This window comes from Gracilinanus agilis, chromosome 2 (genome assembly GCF_016433145.1).
Source record: "Gracilinanus agilis isolate LMUSP501 chromosome 2, AgileGrace, whole genome shotgun sequence".
Lineage (NCBI taxonomy): Eukaryota > Metazoa > Chordata > Mammalia > Didelphimorphia > Didelphidae > Gracilinanus > Gracilinanus agilis.
This window is the reverse complement of record NC_058131.1, coordinates 419717309-419724591: the sequence shown is the minus strand read 5'-3', so window position 1 is coordinate 419724591 and position 7283 is coordinate 419717309.

Sequence of the window (7283 nt, the reverse complement as noted above, 5' to 3'; positions counted from 1 at the left end):
CATGCTGAAGAGAGTGTCCCACCCAAGCGCCAACAAGCAGAGAGAGTCTCCTCACCAAAGAACCAAGGAAGGAATCACTCCACTCACCACTGCAAGCAGACATAGTCTCTTCCTCCAGTCTGGCTCACCAATGCAGAGAGCCTAACTGAATCCTTGAACGGACCTTTTAAAGCAGTTTTCTCAGAGGTCACTTCCTGTCCCTTGCCACTTTATGAGAACCAATTGCAGTCTTTCAATTTGCCTAGCACTGCCCAAGGCGGGGGAGCAATGATCTTTGGAGGTGTGAGCATACTCTAGTAAGTGACTTGCAACTCTCTTACTTATTGACAAATAGGAGTACTTTAAGTTCTTGATTTGTTTAGCTCTAAAAATAGGATTAACTCTCCCCTTAATAGGAGAGTTAATCCTATTTTCACAGAAGGTCAAACAAGTGAGAGAATTTGGAACCCAAAACTTAAAAAAATGTTTAAAAAATTGTTTTTACATATAATAGTGGAAAATAAAATATTATTTAAAATTTTTTTAATGTTCCATATGCAGTTCTAGGTCTCTATGTTCTAGTTCTTAGCTCTCAGATATATCTTGATATTCCTTCCAGTTCTGACTTTTTTTTATCAATTTGTATGATCAGTTGGGTTGTTTGGGCTCTAAATACTATGGTAACATATACAGAAGCTAGTCTAGCCTCACTCTCTCAGGAACAGACCTATTACATCATACCTTTCACATTTCTCTGGTACCCCAAGGGAATTGGTGTGTCTCTTTTCCTACTCTTATCAACTTCATCTATGCTCCATCTACTTGTAAGAAGCCAGTGACTAGCACTCCAGTTCCATTAAACCATTTAATATTAGGTAGCTTTTCCAAAGAGATATTTACCTCAAAGATACAGCCAGAACAAAGTACAAACCATTTCTCTCAAAATCCAAGTACATAATCCGCCTCACTCCCACCCCCATGTCCCTAATATACCTTAGCATTATGGTGGTTCAAAACTTAGCTCAGTCTATATATGGCAATAGTCCCACTAAGTTCACATCTAAAGGAAACATCTATCTCTGAGACTTTTGTTGGGCTGGAGGCCTGAAACTGTGCTCCTTAGGCCATCAATACTGGCTTAACTCCAAAACCCCTCCTGGATTCCTGAACTCCTTCGGGCATCAATGCTGGCCTAGCTAACGACATCCTACCTGGATTTCTGGACTCCTGTATACCTCTGACTCATGCCTCAGAAAACTGTACTCCCTTCACCTAATAAGAAAAAGACTGAACTCAGACCTGCTTCTAGTAGGGCCATATGAAAAAAATGAGAAAATGAGAGGATGCCCTTCTATTGGGAAATGACTGAACAAATTGTGGTATCTCTTGGTGATGGAATACTATTGGGCTCAAAGGACTAATGAACCAGAGGAATTCCATGTGAACTGGAATGACCTCCAGGAATTGATGCAGAGTGAAAAGAGCAGAACCAAGAGAACATTATACACAGAGACTGATACACTGTGGTACAATCGAACATGATGGACTTCTCTACTAGCAGCAATGCAATGATTCAGGACAATTCTGAGGGACTTATGAGAAAGAACACTATCCACATTCAGAGGAGGAACTGTGGGAATAGAAACACAGAAGAAAAACAACTGCTTGATCACATGGATTGATAGGGATATGATTGGAGATGTAGACTCTAAATGATCACCTAGTGCAATTATCAATAATATGGAAATAGGCCTTGATCAATGATACATGTAAAACCCAGTGGAATTGCACGTTGGCTGGGGTAGGGGTAGGGTTGGAGGGGAGGGAAAGAGCATGAATCATGTAACCATGGGAAAATATTCTTAATTAATTAATTATTTTGGGGGGCGGAATTCTAGGGCCATATGGCCACAAGAAAGGAGGAAGCAAGAAGGATGAGCTAAGGACCTTCTCCCTTACCACACAGTCTCATATGTCATGATTGAGAGTCATCTTGCTCCCCTAGATTGTAATGCAACAAAGACAGATAGCAGGAACTGAGGCAGACCCTTTTGAAGAGATTATTTATTATTATTATTTTTAACCCTTACCTTCCATCTTAGAATCATTACTGTGCATTGATTCCAAGGCAGAAGATCTGTAAGGGCTAGGCAATAGGAGGGTTAAGTGACTTACCCAGAATCACACAGCTAAGAAGTATCTGAGACCAGATTTGAACCCCCTATCTCTGAGTCTGGTTCTCAATCCACTAAGCCACCCAGCTGCCCCCTGAAACTGCCTATTATAAGGGGTTTTTGGTTGGATATTAATATTTAAAGGTGTGGTCGCCAAGAATGAAATAAATATCAATTCTAAGATGATTTCATTATCATACTATTTAGCCAGAGGAAAAAAGATTCTAAACTCCCTGGAACCCATTGCAGATGTTCCACATGCACTCCCGTCATGCATCGCCATGATTTCCCTAGAAGGAATTCCCCGATATCCTATAATTTAGTGGATGGATGAAGTCTATACCTGTGCCAGACCCTCATTATACTATAATATCAGGGGCCATCCAAGAGTGCATGCTGGTTCCAATCTCCCAGGTGGACCCTTTGAGGTCTGCTCCTGATCATGTGATGACCCAGCTCCCAGAGGTTGAAGCATTTCAGCAAGATAAGACAAGCCCTGAGTCATCCTTCAGGTCTCTCCCCATTCCATGCCAGCAGCCTGCAGCTGAGGTACTCCAAACCAGTTAAGAGAAGAGGAGCTTATGGCTCTGCTTCTTGCTTTGACTCCCATTAGCAGGCAGGGAACTGTCTCTAGGCTCCCAGACAAGGGAGATGGGGATGTTGGGTGGCCCCCTTTCCCTCTAGCCCATCACTGCTTCCATATGGTGTGTGGACTGAATTTAGTAAGCTCAAATGTGGCTCTGTAGGCTTCCATTTCTGATACGTGTTTCCTTTCCTGAACAGTTGATTGAAATTCATTCTCGGGGCAGATGTGTCTAGACTTGGAGGAGATCTCTTGAATTTCAGTGGTCCAGACACTCCCTGTGATTCGGAGCCGGTGAGAAGCGAGGTCAGTTTTCAAATAAGAGAACACAGACAGGATTGACCCAAGGCTGGCGGTTTTACTAGCAAACACATCCTGAAGATTATTTGGACAGTGAACAGCTGAAGGAAATGTAGAATGCCTAATTAGCAGCCCTTGAAAACGGCTTTTTCTACTGATGACAGGCAGCCTCCCAACAGACTGTGACAGTAGTTGTAAGTTAAGTTACTTAATCCTGTTTAAGTTATTCTTTCTATTAATGCCTGCTAGATGTCTTGTTTGTTGGGTGTAAGAAGAAACTATCTCTGCCATTCCTCATTCAGAGTCATTCACTGAGTAGCTTTTTCTCCTTCCAATTTGGGGGAAAAACCTGGATGAGCCAACATCTAAGCTTCAAATAATTAATTCCTGGAGTGCCAAGGAAGGATTTTTGTTTGTTTGTTTGTTTGTTTTTAAACTTTTCTCTTCTATCTTAGAATTGATACAAGCATCAGTTCCAGGGCAGAAGAGCAGTGAGGGCTAGGCAATTGGGGTTAAGTGACTTGCTCAGGGTCACACAGCTGGAAATATCTGAGGTCAAATTTGAACCCAGTACCTCCTATCTCTAGGCCTGGCCCTCAATCCAATGAGCCACCTAGTTGCCCCCATACTCCTAGACCACTTTTGCAAAGAGAAGGACCAGCTGATTCCCTGGAGGTTAGAGGAAGCAAGGTCCAAGACTGCAGAGGCCGGTTAATCTACCTTCTAGTCTCCAACAGGAGTATTAAGCTAATATTATTATCTCCCATGCCTCAAAAATCTCTGGTCTAGGAGTAGAAGTGTGACTTCAGAACAAAAAAGTATTCTTTGGTCTCTCTCAAGGGAGAGAGGATCCCACAGCTCAGCCTCTTCCCACCAAGACCTATTACACAAAAGACCAATATAACTAGCAAATAGGGAATAAACTCATTTATCCTTACAAAATGTTGAACAGAATTTGGATGAGAGGCAGCTAGGTGGCTCAGTGGATAGAAACTGAGGCCTGGAAAAGGAAGTTACTGGGTCCAAATCTGGCATCAGACACTTCCTAGCTGTGTGACCCTGGACAAGTCACTTAACTGCCACTCCTCAGCCCTTACCTCTCTTCTGCTTTGGAACAAATACTTGTATTAATTCTAAGACAGAAGATAAGTTTATAAAAAAATTTTTTTTATCATGGGACAGAGAAATCACATGGTACAAGTCAATCAATCAACCACCATTTACTGGGAATCTGAGATACAAAACTAAAACTATCCCTGTTGAGAGTTCATATTCTACTGAGGGAAATTTTCCTGTTTTTAAAAATTAAATTAAATATTAAATTAAAATTCATTTAAAATTGTCTATCTATAATATAGATGTAGATCCCAATGGAATTGCTTGTCAACTCCAGGAGGGGAGGGAGAAAATATGAATCATGTAACCATGGAAAAAAGTTTAAAAACAAAAAACAAAACAAAGTTATATGAATATACATATATAAACATATACCTATGACTATTTCATATTTCCCATGAAATATAAATATATATTTGGAGTTATGTATGAAATAGCTCTGGGTGATTTTGTGGGGAATGTATTAGAAGTTACGATCAGGAAAACCTTTACAAAAAGTGGCATCTGATGACTGCCCATGTAAAAATGATATCAAACTGCTTATCTTCTCAATGAGAGAGCAGAGAAGGGGAGAGAGAACATTTAGAATTCTAAATTAAAAAAACAAATGTTAAACATTATTTTTGTATATATTTGGGGGAAAATATTTAAATTTTTTAAAAAAAGAAAAAGGTGGGAAGTGAACTGAGTCTTGAAAGAACTAAATATTCCACAGCTGAGGAGAAGAAACATGGCGGGTTTGGGGGAACTCTGGTCCAAGCTGACAGCCAGGCCTAAGGCACAGAGGTGGAAGGTGGATCGTCACGTCTGAGTAAGAAGGCCAGTTTGAGTGGAACATCGTGTGCCTGGAGTACAGTAAAGTAATATATTATGCTGGAAAAGTAGGTTGGAGGCAGGTTGTAGAGAGCTTTAGATGCCAAAAAAGAGGCCTTTATCTTTGACACTAGAAGTATAGTGATGGGGGGCAGAAGGGGTGGAGAGTGGGTGATACAGTGAGACTTGGGCTTTCATTAAGTTTCTTGGCAGTGAAATGGAGGAAGAATCTGAGTGAGGAAAGATTTGAGAGTCAATTATAATCATTTTGGCCAGTGGGGATAAAGGTCTGAGATTATCTCCACTTGATCCTGTCTATATCTTGTTTGTATTGTATTTATATTTTCTCTCCCCATTTAGATTATGAGCTCCCTGAGAGCCAAGTCTGTTTTTGCCTTTCTTTATATAGCCGGAGACTTGGCACAGTACCTGGCATATAGTAGGCACTTAATAAACGTTTGTTAACTTAAACTTGGGGGAGAAGGAGCCAGATGCCGTGAGGTAGATCTGGCCACTGAGCAGATATGGGAAGTGGAGACAGAGGTATCAAAGATGACACCCAGAAGGGACCTGAATTCTAGATCTATAGTCTTGATGTGTGGAGGTAACTTTGTTTTGTTTCTTGAAAAAGGCTAGGAAAAAAAGGGTGCTTGTTTCAAAGAGGAGAAAAGCAGCCTCTGGGGACTTGGACAGAAACATGACTGTGGTTGGGAGAAAGTAGTGTCTCAGAGGGAAGTTGGAAGAGTACCTGAGATAAAGTGATCTTTCAGGGTAAAAAAAAAAAAAAAAAAAGGACTTTTTTTCTGAGAGCAAAGGTGGCTCAAGTGTCTTGTTTCTCAGTAGTTCATTGACTTTTATGTGAAAGCAGCTAGGAAACACAGTGGATACAGAACCAAGGCTGAAGTCAGGAATTCAAATCCAGCCGTAGCCACTTACTAGTTGGGCAACCCTGGGCAAGTCACTTACCCCTGTTTGTCTCAGTTTACTCTTCTGTAAAGTGAGCTGGAGAAAGAAATGGCAATCCATGCCAGTATCTTTGCCAAGAAAACCCGAAATGGGGTCACAAAGAGTCAGACACAGCTAAACACAATGACAAATTGTGTGAACTTTGAGAGAGAGAGCTGGGAAAACCCTGAGATCCAGAGCTTTCTTTTGGTTAACAGTTCAACATTGCTTATGTATTCTGGGTCAAACAGTCATGCAATTTCTGGTTTCTTGCTCTGTGTCATAAGCATGCCATTTCATATTAGGGGACCCTGCAGGAATCACTGAGGGGCTAGAATTAGTGACTGAAGAAGCTAAATCAGCAGCCATTGATAGTAAGAGAGAGACAGAAGCTGAGCCCGGAAGAGACAAGCAAAACGACTTGAATCAGAAGGGAGGAGCAGCTGCTTCAAGCTGAGCCCAGCCAAGACCAATTTTGCAACTGCTGCTGGGAACTGATTTGATTGGACGAATCCTCTGTTGTTTGAAGATCTGGTAGGGAAAAGGAAAAAAAAGCTAGGCTGCTTTTGCCCTTAATTGCTACCTATGGCTCGAGTGGATAAAAACCCTCAGAGCCCAGTGAGCAAACCTGAATTATACTGAAGACACCAGACTAAGTGAATTGTTTTGCTACGTTAATGCTGCCTCAGAGTCCAATAGACCTCAATAGCTCTGCAGACTTCAGGCTTAGGGTCTCTTCTCTCACTAAAATAGCTCCACACAAGTGGGCTTGGGGTAGCGGCCAGCAAAAAAGTGGCTCCTACCGGCAAGAGAGTGGAGAAGTCCAGGAAAAGAATATCCCCGTTAAACAGGTGACATTTAATCAAGATGATCCCTTAAGGAGACCAGCTTGTTAAGTCTGTGCCCACTCTCACCCACAGACCCTACGTGCAGTAAGGGGAGAGAGTGACTCAGTTTTATGGGCAGACGATTCTGTTAGGATGATTCCTATTACTTTTGCTTTCCTGTTTAGTAATGTTTAATGATGAAGAATTAATGGTGGGGGACAGCTAAGTGACTCATTGGATCGAGAGCCAGACCTAGAGATGGGAGGTGATCAAAACTGGCCTCAGACACTTCCTAGCTGTGTGACTCTGGGTAAGTCACTTAAACCCCATTGCCTAGCCTTTATCACTCTTCTGCCTCGGAAACAATACACAGTATTGATTCTAAGACAAAAAGTAAGGATTAAAAAAAAAAAACCAGTAGTAACAACCTGGCCCACCCTCTGGAAACCTCCTCCCACCCCAGACTCATCCGCCCCCAATCTAGAGGAAATGAAGAATTAGGGGAGGGGGCAATATGACATACTTGGGGCAGTTTTCCAGAAAGAA